We start from the raw sequence: 13,841 nt of genomic DNA, 5'->3' as shown, positions 1-13,841 counted from the left end.
ATCCCCCTTCCTTACAAACCCTTGGCAGGATTAGATAGATGGGTATAGAGAAGATTTATTTGGGTCCCAGCACATGTGGGGGTGGAGGGGAACGAGGCAGTTGATTTACTGGCTAAACAAGCTCTTAGAAGTGGGACTGTTGATGTAGTTTCAATGAGCAAGGCAGAGGCAGAAAGCCTGATTATGGACTGTCATGGTGCAGAGATGGTAGGAGCAGTGGAATAGAGATACTAAGGGCAGGCATTTATTTCAAGTACAGAGGAAAGTCGGGAAGGATGGAAGGGACAAGAGGGGAGGCTATTTTTACAAGATTAAGGGTGGGGCACAGCCAGTTGAATAAGTCCTTAAATGTGATAAGGAAGCATCCAATGGGAAAGTGTGATTTTTGCCAGGAGACAGTGGTGCATGTATTGCTACCGTGTGGGCAGTATCACAGGGAAAGAGAGAGGCTGAGATCTAGTATGAGGGAGAAGGGGATACAGGAAATTAGTTTGAAGAGTATATTTAGTAGAATGTCAGTAGATAATAAAAATAACTAATTTGAGACTAAGAGCAACGGGGCCGGCAGGTAGGATTTAGTTTCTCCCTGTCTCTGGCCCACACTCCAGTACAGTTGGTGGCGGTAATGCACCATAACGTTGGATGCCAACCGCCGATAAACCCCACCGAAGAAGTCAGAGAAAGAGGCAATGGGTTTTGGACGTTGAAGGAATACATCAGAGAAGGAAGACGGAGAGCGCGCTTGTTTGAAATTGAAAGGTGTCGTGGTAGCTTTTGATAAAGAATATCATCAAGACGAAGCAGCTGCATTATAAGTGGGATGCACTGTTGACCGCTGCATCCCGAGGCGTTCGTGCTGATTGTACGGAGATTGTGACAGCCGGTTAAATGGCGTCCCTTGAGAAAGCAAGAACAAGATATGTCAGGAGAAGTGCAGTATTACATAAGATGTATACTTGGAATACGGAGTTGGAATGGAGGGAAAAAGAGAGGCAGAGGAGGTCTGAGAGAGGGAGGAAGATGGTGAACTTGTCGGTTAAAAATGTCAGGAAAAAGGGATATGGTTTGTTAAAGAAGAATGGTAGAAAGTCTAAACTGAGTGAGCTGAAGACCGGTGGAGAAATGGTAGTGAATGAGGGCGAAGTATCGGAGGTAGGTGTGGTGAAGTTCTCGGCGCCCGAGGCTTGCATTGCGGGTCAGGATAAAGATGAGTCTGTGACAGTAGGAGTGAAGTTTTTGGAAAAAGTGGACCCTTGCCTTTTGGCTGATCCATTTGTGGTTTCAGGGTGGGTGAAAACATAATTGGCTACTGTGGAATCGGTGAGGGTAATCAGAAGTGGTCTTGTGATAATTGTTTGTGTTTCTGCTGGTCAGAGGGAGAAGGCGGTAATGCACCATAGCTTTGGATTTGCTCTTATTCTGTAGGGATGGATAGTCTCAGAGTTTAACCATTTCCAGCCGTGTAGCCAATGCGCCACGTGGTATTGTTTTCTAGTCTTGGTACTCAACCATTGCAACCACAGCTCACGCTGGGGTTTGCTTAGTCTGAAGAGGATTTCCTTAGGAGGGGGTTTTATTCGTAACAATAGAAAAGGGCGGTTCCATGACGCCTGATCATGTCTGTGCTTACAGGGGCGTGGCCGCTGACTTAGTTCAACTTTACAGGGAAAACAATTCTCTCATTCTAAAGGTTAACATCACATTACATCATTTAACAAATAGTTTAATCTTTACTCATTCATTTTATACAAGAATTGGATGCAAACCCCATAATTGAGAAATGTACACATTCATACATATAGTTATGTGTGTTTCCTGTCCTCCATGAGGTCACCAAATGAAACACACTTGTCATACTCGTCCCTTAAGGGTCCATGGACCCTTCCCACATTCTCACAAGTGGACATATAGTTTAATTCTCCCATTTTGGGGATTTAGGATTTCGGCCAAGTGAAATCCCTTGTTCTCTCTCTGTACTCTCTTGTTCTCTCTCTCTATTCAATGTTTCTCTCTCTGTTCTCTCTCTGTATGCTCAATCCCCTCCTGTACTCCCTGTTCACCCACTACTGCATGGCCAGGCACGACTCCAACACCATCATTAAGTTTGCAGACGACACAACAGTGGTAGGCCTGATCAACGACGAGACAGCCTATAGGGAGGAGATCAGAGACCTCGCCGGGTGGTGCCAGAATAACAACCTATCCCTCAACGTAACCAAGACTAAGGAGATGATTGTGGACTACAGGAAAAGAAGGACCGAGCACGCCCCCCATTCTCATCGACGGGGCTATAGTGGAGCAGGTTGAGAGCTTCAAGTTCCTTGGGGTCCACATCAACAACAAACTAGAATGGTCAAAACACACCAAGACAGTCGTGAAGAGGGCACAACAAAACCTATTCCCCCTCAGGAAACTAAAAAGATTTGGCATGGATCCTGAGATTCTCAAAAGGTTCCACAGCTGCAACATCGAGAGCATCCTGACTGGTTGCATCCCTGCCTGGTACGGCAATTGCTCGGCCTCTGACCGCAAGGCACTACAGAGGGTAGAGCGTACGGCCCAGTACATCACTGGGGCTAAGCTGCCTGCCATCCAGGACCTCTACACCAGGTGGTGTCAGAGGAAGGCCCTAAAAATTGTCAAAGACCCCAGCCACCCCAGTCATAGACTGTTCTCTCTACTACCGCATGGCAAGTGGTACCGGAGTGCCAAGTCTAGGACAAAAAGGCTTCTCAACAGTTTTGTACCCCCAAGCCATAAGACTCCTGAACAGGTAATCAAACGGCTACCCGGACTATTTGCATTATGTGTCCCTCCCCCTTTTTTACGCTGCTGCTACTCTGTTTATCATATATGCACAGCCACTTTAACTATACACTCATGTACATACTACCTCAATTGGGCCGAGCAACCAGTGCTCCCGCACATTGGCTAACCGGGCTATCTGCATTGTGTCCCGCCACCCACCACCCCCTCTCTTACGCTACTGCTACTCTCTGTTCATCATATATGCATAGTCACTTTAACCATATCTACATGTACATACTACCTCAATCAGCCTGACTAACCGGTGTCTGTATGTAGCCTCGCTACATTTACAGCCTCGCTACTGTATATAGCCTGTCCTTTTTTACTGTTGTTTTATTTCTTTACTTACCTATTGTTCACCTTTTTTGCACTATTGGTTAGAGCCTGTAAGTAAGCATTTCACTGTAAGGTGACCTGTTGTATTCGGCGCACGTGACAAATAAACTTTGATTTGATATTCTCTCTTTCTGCATGGCCAGGGGGAGAGAGTCTCCGCCAAGAATTTACGACCTGAGATAACAGAACCTGGGTGTAGGAGTGAGAGAGGGGGAAGCCACGATCTACACCCAGAAAGGGCCACATCATGACAACTGTGATGCTGGATGTGCATGATGACACCAGTGGTGTGTCAGATGTAGGGTAGGCCTACACCACAATGACATAGCTGTGATAGTGGATGTGAGTTAAATGTGGTGTCAGATTAGCAGAGGATCTAAACCCAATACAGACAAACCCACACGCTCTATCCCAGTTTGCCTGCAATTCTTTTCCATACTTTATTGGCATCAGTGTCATTTACCGTTTGTTTTCACATGACACATACCTGAGGTCCTCCTGTGTATTCCAGCTAACTTTGTTAATCGCATGCTAGTTATCAAATTTCACTTGTGTGTTCCAGGCCGGCCGCTGCTGATTCCTTGCTTCTCACTAGGCGATGATGCCACACCTCAGCTGAGCAGAGGATCCAATATGACAAACCATGCAGCAATTTCTCAATGGTACAGCGTCTTGGTTAAATACAAAGGTTCTCTTTCATTTTCTCTTCTACATTTGGATTGACAATGGTGCTTGTGTGCATCTAATATATTTTACGAGCTTTGATTAGAAGCATAACCATACAGCTTTAGAAGTATAACACAGAAACTATAAATAATGTTCTCTAGAAATCTTACATACTGTTTTCTGAAAGTTATTTTAAAACTGTAAATCCCTATCCTAAAGAAAATTGTCCACTTTGTAACTCTGATTTGGACTACCGGTTTCTGTCAAAACACCCACACTGATGAAAGTGATATTATGGAAAGCCTAGATATGGAACAGCTTGGATGTCATCAGTCTTTGGGCAAGTCATCATGAGGTTAAATCACGTCCTCTGCCTCTCTCACTCCTCTCTGTCACTTCTCTCATCTACACGTGGTCATTGCTTCAACATTGCTTAAGCACGTGGACATTGCGGCCCTCCTGATCAAGTTCAAATGAAGTGTTCAGTATTCTCGGATTCTCAACACAAGCAAGAGAGCTCTCATACAGTGAGTATACCAAACATTAGGAAGAACTTCCTAATATTGAGTTGCAATCCCTTTTTTCCCTCAGAACAGCCTCAATTCATCGGGGCATGGACTCTATAAGGTGTCAAGCGTTCCACAGGGATGCTGGCCCATGTTGACGCCAATGCTTCCCACAATCCTTCATTAACCCGTCTCCCCCCTTTATCTACACTGATTGAAGTGGATTTAACAAGTGACATCAATAATGGATCATAGCATTCACCTGGTCAGTCTGTCATGGAAAGAGCAAATCAAATTAAATTTTTCACATGCGCCGAATACAACATTTGTAGACCTTACTGTGAAATGCTTACTTACAAGCCCTTAACCAACAATGCAGTTCAAGAAAGAATTAATAAAATCTTTACTAAATAAAGTAAAAATAATTAAATCAATCAAAAAATAACACAACAAATGTGTATAACAATACAAGGCTATATACAGGGGGTACCGTGTAACGGGCATTGTATAGAGGGGACCAAAACGCAGTGTTCATTATGATATTTATTAACTTAAAAAATACTAAAGACAAAAGATCAGAAATACAGTTCTGTCAGGTACAAAGACTAAACAGAAAATAACTGCCCACAAACACAGGTGGAAAAAAACCCCTACTTAAATATGATCTCCAATCAGAGGCAATGAGGACCAGCTGCCTCCAATTGGAGATCAACCCCAAAAAAAAACCACATAGAAAAACTAAAACTTAAACATAGAAAAACAAAACACCCCCTCTCACGCCCTGACCAACTCTACCATAGAAAATCACATCTTACTATGGTCAGGACGTGACATACCGGTACAGAGTCAATGTGCCGGGATACAGGTTAGGTGTTCTTAATGTTTTGTATACTCAGTGTTTTAGATTTGTTTTGCTCATAATGGTAGATGTATGCATGTGTTATATCTTTCTAGTTGCACAACTAAGTTTCTGACTTCCAATGACAGTCTGCTCACTATAATTCCCATCCAATATAATTTTACATGCATGCCTGGGGAAACCCCTTATCACCCAGTAACTCCTACTTCAGGCTGATAATATCTATGCCCTGTTGGACACCTATGTCCCCAGATGCAGAGAAGAGGGATCACCAGCTCAGCTCATCACTGTCCAATTTCTGGTGGGGACAACAGACATTTGCTCAACCTGCGCTTGATTTGGCCCATTTGCTACCCAGCCAAACAGATTAACATTTTAATGCATAAATCCTTTAGCTATTGCATTTAAAATTGTGTGTCTCTTAGAAGCTGGCTGGTTATTAAACAGTGTAATATCTTCTCATAATTAGTTAAGGTATTACATATGAAAAGATTAGCTGTGGATTTTTCCACTCTATATGATTGCTTTGTGACTCTCCGACCAATCTCTAATCATATCCTGTAGTCCTGTAAAGTGGAGTTCCCTCTCCGCCAATCCCTCAGGGCTGCAATGTTAAGTCAAACTCCATTCTCATAAACTGTGGTGAACTGATACAGTGAACCAGCTGAAGTCGGTATGTAAACTGACACCACTGGAGGTCTTGGCGGTATTTGTGTAGAACAAGAAAGAAAACAAGTAGGCGGACAGTACAAGTAAACTTTATTGAACTATTTACAAAACATATAAGTAGGAGCAGATTAGAATATCGTTTACATCAGGATGCACAACCTTCCACTTCTGTAAGGAGTTCTTTATTTTGCCATTCTTACTATGTTGAAGCACTTGTTGATTGTTTTTGAATAGCAGGACAGAAATAAATTACCTCATGCTAAAAAGAGAGGTCAAAGAGATCTCTTGGCAGGGGTTAGAAAGGATATACATTTTGCTGAGTCTATCTGTCATAACTCACTATGTCAGTGGCTCTGTAAATACATAATGTTGTGAGCATCTTATAGAATCCTGGAGTTGGAATATTATAGTACTTGTACATAACGCTGCTTTTTACTGTCTCATTTAGAATGTGTAAATGCAACTTCACTGATTAATTGTCAAATCATAACGGCATAACTTTTGCAAAAACGTATTTCACCAACTTTTCATTTTGTAATAAGTGGCATGTTGTGTTGAATAGAGAATATACAACTGCCAGGTCTCCTGAGGTGCACATGTAGCGCTAACTAGAGCACGTATGATTTAGTTCTCAATAAGTTACGTGCACACAACTGCATACACAAAATTACCTTTCATGGTTAGAGTGGTTGTGGTGCCTGCAGATTTCCCGTTCCCCAATGGTGGTGGTGCAAAAGCAGATTTCCCCTCCCTAACTAGTTGCAGCCATGCAGAGCCACGTCCCTGGCAACACTGGAGTGCCCAAAAACTACACCACACAGGCGGAGTGGAGTAGTCCTAGAAAAACCGGAACTAGCAAGATTGCAGCAGCCATGAAACGGTTGTTGCCACAAAGTCAGAAGGCACGCCTACTTGACCAATCAGATGAGGAAGTATGATGACCTACTCTATTCCGGTTCGCGGGAAACACCTACTTATCGCCATGGCATGTCTCGAGTTAAAATACATAAATCTCCCATTCCACCTGATTACATATGTGGCATGCCACATTCACCATATGAATGGTGTGATTGGTAAAATGATGTCTACTTTTTAATGGGGTGATTGTTGTCTAATCTGGTGCCCATTCAATGGTGTTCTGTTTCAAGACACGTAAGAATGCCACCTGGGGAAAGGCAGACAAACGAAAGACAAAGAGAAATATCCTGCTGAAAAAGGCAGTAAGTTCAAAGGCTGATCACTGTTATTTAAACCATACACTTTTACAACATTAATTTTAATGTTGAATTCCAAACTAACAATGGAATGTTCCTCAATAAAACTGTAAAAGCCTTGGTTTCATGCCTTGGTTTCATGCATGTTAACATTAGAAGCCTCCTCCCTACATTTTTTTTATTCACTGCTTTAGCACACTCTGCCAACCTGGATGTCCTAGCTGTGTCTGAATACTGGCTTAGGAAGGCCAACAAAAACTCTGAAATTTCCATCCCTAACTATAACATTTTCCGACAAGATAGAACTGCCAAAGGGGGTGGAGTTGCAATCTACTTATGTCTTACTATCCAAGTCTGTGCCCAAACAATTTGAGCTTCTACTTTTAAAAATCCACCATTCCAGAAACAAGTCTCTCACCGTTGCCACTTGCTATAGACCACCTTATGCCCCGAGCTGTGCCCTGGACACCATATGTGAATTGATTGCCATCTATCTTCAGAGCTTGTGCTGTTAGGTGACCTAAACTGGGACATGCTAAACACCCCGGCCATCCTACAATCTAAACTTGATGCCCTCAATCTCACACGAATTATCAGTGAACCTACCAGGTACAACCCCAAATCCGTAAACACAGGCACCCTCATAGAAATCATCCTAACCAACATGCCCTCCAAATACACCTCTGCTGTCTTCAACCAGGATCTCAGCGATCACTGCCTCATTGCTTGCGTCCGAAATGGGTCTGCGGTCAAACGACCACCCCTCATCACCGTCAAACGCTCCCTAAAACACTTCAGCGAGCAGGCCTTTCTAATCGACCTGGCCCGGCTATCCTGGAAGGATATTGACCTCTAAATAAGCATGCCCCTTTCAAGAAATTTAGAACCAGGAACAGATATAGCCCTTGGTTCTCCCCAGACCTGACTGCCCTTAACCAACACAAAAATATCCTGTGGCGTTCTGCATTAGCATCGAACTGCCCCCGCGATATGCAACTTTTCAGGGAAGTTAGAAACCAATACACACAGGCAGTTAGAAATGCCAAGGCTAGCTTTTTCAAACAGAAATTTGCTTCCTGCAACTCAAACTCTAAAAAGTTCTGGGACATTGTAAAGTCCATGGAGAATAAGAACACCTCCTCCCAACTGCCCACTGCACTGAGGATAGGAAACTCTGTCACCACCGATAAGCCCACTATAATTGAGAATTTCAATAAGCATTTTTCTACGGCTGGCCATGCTTTCCACCTAACTACCCCAACTGCATTCAACAGCACTGCACCCTCCACAGCTACTCGCCCAAGCCTCCCACATTTCTCCTTCTCCCAAATCCATTCAGCTGATGTTCTGAAAGAGCTGCAAAATCTGGACCCCTACAAATCAGCTGGGCTTGACAATCTGGACCCTTTCTTTCTAAAATTATCTGCCGAAATTATTGCAACCCCTATTACTAGCCTGTTCAACCTCTCTTTCGTGTCGTCTGAGATTCCCATAGATTGGAAAGCAGCTGCTGTCATCCCCCTCTTCAAAGGAGGTGACACTTTTGACCCAAATTGCTACAGACCTATATCCATCCTACCCTGCCTTTCTAAGGTCTTCGAAAGCCAAGTCAACAAACAGATTACCGACCATTTCGAATCCCACCGCACCCACTCCGCTATGCAATCTGGTTTCAGAGCTGGTCATGGGTGCACCTCAGCCACGCTCAAGGTCCTAAACGACATCGTAACCGCCATCGATAAGAAACAATACTGTGCTGCCGTATTCATTGACCTGGCCAAAGCTTTTGACTCTGTTAATCACCACATCCTCATCGGCAGACTCAGTAGCCTTGGTTTCTCAAACGATTGCGTCGCCTGGTTCACCAACTACTTCTCTGACAGAGTTCAGTGTCTCAAATCGGAGGGCCTACTGTCCGGACCTCTGGCAGTATCTATGGGGGTACCACAGGGTTCAATTCTTGGGCCAACTCTTTTCTCTGTATACATCAAGGATGTCGCTCTTGCTGCTGGTGAATCTCTGATCCACCTCTACGCAGACGACACCATTCTGTATACTTCAGGCCCTTCTTTGGACACTGTGTTAACAACCCTCCAGACGAGCTTCAATGCCATTCAACTCTCCTTCCGTGGTCTCCAACTGCTCCTAAACACAAGTAAAACTAAATGCATGCTCTTCAACCGATCGCTGCCTGCACCTTCGCTTCATAATCGTCGCCAAACACATTGGCTCCAGGTCATCTACAAGACCCTGCTAGGTAAAGTCCCCCCTTATCTCCGCTCACTGGTCACCATAGCAGCACCCACCTGTAGCACGCACTCCATCAGGTATATCTCTCTGGTCACCCCTAAAGCCAACTCCTCCTTTGGTCGTCTCTCCTTCCAGTTCTCTGCTGCCAATGACTGGAACGAACTACAAAAATCTCTGAAACTGGAAACACTTATCTCCCTCACTAGCTTTAAGCACCAGCTATCAGAGCAGCTCCCAGATCATTGCAGCTGTACATAGCCCATCTATAATTTATCCCAAACTACTACCTCTTCCCCTACTGTATTTATTTATTTTATTTATTTTGCTCCTTTGCACCATATTATTTATATTTTAACTTTGAACTTTCTTCAAACTACAAATCTACCATTCCAGTGTTTTACTTGCTATACTTTATTTACTTTGCCACCATGGCCTTTTTTGCCTTTACCTCCCTTATCTCACATCATTTGCTCACATTGTATATAGTCTAATTTTTGTCTACTGTATCATTGATTGTATGTTGTTTTACTCCATGTGTAACTCTGTGTTTTTGTATGTTGTCGAACTGCTTTGCTTTATCTTGGCCAGGTCGCAATTGTAAATGAGAACTTGTTCTGAACTTGCCTACCTGGTTAAATAAAGGTGAAATAAATAAAATATAAAATAAAAATATATGATGAACAGAGAGTAGCAGTAGCGTAAGAGAGGGGGTGGTGGGTGGCGGGACACAATGCAGATAGCCCGGTTAGCCAATGTGCGGGAGCACTGGTTGCTCGGCCCAATTGAGGTAGAATGTACATGAGTGTATAGTTAAAGTGACTGTGCATATATGATAAACAGAGTAGCAGCAGCGTAAAAAAGGGGGAGGGGGGCACACAATGCAAATAGTCCGGGTAGCCGTTTGATTACCTGTTCAGGAGTCTTATGGCTTGGGGGTACAAACTGTTGAGAAGCCTTTTTGTCCTAGATTTGGCACTCCGGTACCGCTTGCCATGCGGTAGTAGAGAGAACAGTCTATGACTGGGGTGGCTGGGGTCTTTGACACTTTTTAGGGCCTTCCTCTGACACCGCCTGGTGTAGAGGTCCTGGATGGCAGGCAGCTTAGCCCCAGTGATGTACTGGGCCGTACGCACTACCCTCTTGCAGTGCCTTGCGGTCAGAGGCCGAGCAATTGCCGTACCAGGCAGGGATGCAACCAGTCAGTATGCTCTCAATGTTGCAGCTGTAGAACCTTTTGAGGATCTCAGGACCCATGCCAAAATGTTTAGTATCCAGAGGGGGAATAGGCTTTGTTGTGCCCTCTTCACGACTGTCTTGGTGTGTTTTGACCATTCTAGTTTGTTGTTGATGTGGACCCCAAGGAACTTGAAGCTCTCAACCTGCTCCACTACAGCCCTGTCGATGAGAATGGGGGCGTGCTCGGTCCTTCTTTTCCTGTAGTCCACAATCATCTCCTTACGTTGAGGGATAGGTTGTTATTCTGGCACCACCCGGCGAGGTCTCTGACCTCCTCCCTATAGGCTGTCTTGTCGGTGATCAGGCCTACCACTGTTGTGTCGTCTGCAAACTTAATGATGGTGTTGGAGTCGTGCCTGGCCATGCAGTCGTGGGTGAACAGGGAGTACAGGAGGTCTGTATAATTACCAAGATCATCTCATTGACCAAGTTGTACACCTGAGCTCAATTTTGTTTCTTCCCCTTCTGCCGGAGTACACTCTTAAAATCAAATTGTATTGGTCACATGCACATGGATAACAGATGTTATTACGATTGTAGCGAAATGCTTGTGCTTCTAGTTCTGACAGTGCAGCAATATCTAACAAGGAATATCTAACAATTCCACAACAAAAACCTAATACACACACATCTAAGTAAAGGAATGGAATAAGAATGTGTATAAATATATGGATGAGCAATGTCAGAGCGGCATAGTCTAAGATGCAATAGATAGTATAGAATACAATAATACATATGAGATGAGTAATGCAAGATGTGTAAACATTGTTTAAAGCGACATTATTAAAGTGACTAGTGTTCCATTAATTTAAATGATTTCAAGTCTGCATGTAAGCAGCAGCCTCTGTGCTAGTGATGGCTGTTTAACAGTCTGATGGCCTTGCGAAAGAAGCTGTTTTTCAGTCTCTCGGTCCCAGCTTTGATGCACCTGTACTGACCAAGCCTTCTGGATGGTAGCGGGGTGAACGGGCAGTGGCTCGGGTGGTTGTTGTCCTTGATCTTTTTGGCGTTCCTGTGACAATGGGTGCTGTAGGTGTGTTGGAGGGCAGGTAGTTTGCCCCTGATGATGCAATGTGCAGACCACACCACCCTCTGGAGAGTCCTGCGGTTGTGGGCGGTGCATTTGCCATACCGGGTAATGATACAGCCCGACAGGATGCTCTCAATTGTGCATCTGTAAAAGGTTGTGAGGGTTTTCGGTGACAAGCCAAATTTCTTCAGCCTCCTGAGGTTGAAAAGGCATGTTTCACCTTCTTCACCACACTGCCTGTGTGGGTGGACCATTTCACTTTGTCAGTGATATGTACGCCGAGCAACTTAACTTTCCACCTTCTCCACTACTGTCCATCGATGTGGATAGGGGTTGCTCCCTCTGCTGTTTCCTGAAGTCCAAGATCATCTCCTTTGTATTTGACGTTGAGTGAGAGGTTATTTTCCTGACACCACACTCTGAGAGCCCTCACCTCCCTGTAGGCTGTTTCGTTGTTGTTGGTGATCAAGCCCACTACTGTTGTCGTTTGCAAACTTGATGATTGAATTGGAGGCGTGCATTGCCACGCAGTCATGGGTGAACAGTGATTACAGGTGGGGGCTGAGCACGCACCCTTGTGGGGCCCCAGGGTTGAGGATCAGCGAAGTGGAGATGTTGTTTCCTACCTTCACCATCTGGGGGTGGCCAGTCAGGACGTCCAGGACCCAATTGCACAGGGCGGGGTTGAGACACAGGGCCTAAAGCTTAATGATGAGCTTGGAGGGTACTATGGTGTTGAATGCTGAGCTGTAGTCGATGAACAGCATTCTTACATAAGTATTCCTCGTGTCCAGATGGGATAGGGCAGTGTGATGGCGATTGCATCGTCTGTGGGCGGTCAGCAAATTGAAGTGGGTCTAGGGTGACCGGTAAGGTGGAGGTGATATGATCCTTGACTAGTCTCTCAAAGCACTTCATGATGACAGAAGTAGTCATTTAGTTCAGTTACCTTTGCATTCTTGGGTACAGGAACAATGGTGGCCATCTTGAAACATGTGGGGACAGCAGACTGGGATAGGGAGAGATTGAATATGTCCGTAAACACACCAGCTAGCTTGTCTGCGCGTGCTCTGAAGACGTGGCTAGGAATGCTGTCTGGGTCGGCAGCCTTGCGAGGGTTAACACGTTTAAAAGTTTTACTCAAGTCGGCCACAGAGAAAGAGAGCCCACAGTCCTTGGTAGCTGGCCGCGTTGGTGGCACGGTGTTATCCTAAAAGTGGGCAAAGAACGTATTTAGCTTGTCTGGCAGCAAGATGTCGGTGTCCCTGAGGTGGCTGGTTTGCCTTTTGTAGTCCGTGATTGTCTGTAAACCCTGCCACATACGTCTCGTGTCTGAGCTGTTGAATTGCGATTCCACTTTGTCTCGATATTGACGTTTTGCCTGTTTGATTGCCTTGCTGAGGGAACGACTACTCTGTTTGTATTCTGCCATATTCCCCGTCACCTTGCCATGGTTAAATGCAGTGGTTTGTGCTTTCAGTTTTGCACGAATGCTGCCATCTATCCACAGTTTCTGGTTAGGGTAGGGGTTACACCCCCTAGTGCAAAAAAATATGGTGCAAAGTCCACTGCCCTTCAGTCACTGTGGAGACGACGTCCTTGATCCACTTATTGATAAAGCCAGTGACTGATGTGGTGTACTCCTCAATGCCATCGGAAGAATCCCGGAACATATTCCAGTCTGTGCTAGCAAAACAGTCCTGTAGTTTAGCATCCGCTTCATCTGACCACTTTTTTTATAGACCGAGTCACTGGTGCTTCCTGCTTTAATTTTTGCTTGTAAGCAGGAATCAGCTGGATAGATTTATGGTCAGATTTGCCAAATGGGGGGCGAGCGAGAGCTTTGTACATGTCTCTGTGTGAGGAGGAAAGGTGGTCTAGATTTTTTTTCCCTCTGGTTGCACATTTAACATGCTGATAGAAATTAGGTAAAACTGATTTAAGGTTCCCTGCATTTAAGTCCAACTAGGAGCGCCGCCTCGATGAGTGTTTTCCTGTTTGCTTATGGCAGAATACAGCTCATTGAGTGTGGTTTTAGTGCCAGCTTCGGTCTCTGGTGGTATGTAGACAGCTACGGAAAATACAGATGAAAACTCCCTAGGTAGATAGCGTGGTCTACAGCTTATCATGAGATACTCTACCTCAGGCGAGCAAAACCTTGAGACTTCCTTAGATATTGTGCACAAGCTATTGTTAACAAATATGCATAGGCCCCCGCCCCGTGTCTTACCAGAGGCTGCTGTTCTGTCCTGCCGATCGTGTATAAC

The 13,841-nt window shown here is 44.8% G+C and overlaps 1 long non-coding RNA gene across 1 annotated transcript; it reads left to right on the top strand.

Annotated features, from left to right (window-relative positions):
* The first annotated feature begins 3,309 nt into the window (after positions 1 to 3,309).
* Positions 3,310 to 4,386, top strand: LOC115151308 (uncharacterized). The gene is made up of 3 exons (XR_003867267.1): positions 3,310 to 3,447; positions 3,707 to 3,806; positions 4,249 to 4,386. It is a non-coding gene; the product is annotated as an uncharacterized LOC115151308 (long non-coding RNA).
* The last annotated feature ends 9,455 nt before the right edge of the window (positions 4,387 to 13,841 follow it).

Source organism: Salmo trutta, chromosome 17, assembly GCF_901001165.1.
Source record: "Salmo trutta chromosome 17, fSalTru1.1, whole genome shotgun sequence".
Classification (NCBI taxonomy): Eukaryota; Metazoa; Chordata; class Actinopteri; order Salmoniformes; family Salmonidae; genus Salmo; species Salmo trutta.
Note: the sequence above shows the minus strand (reverse complement) of the source record. Positions and strands in the feature narration are given on the sequence as shown.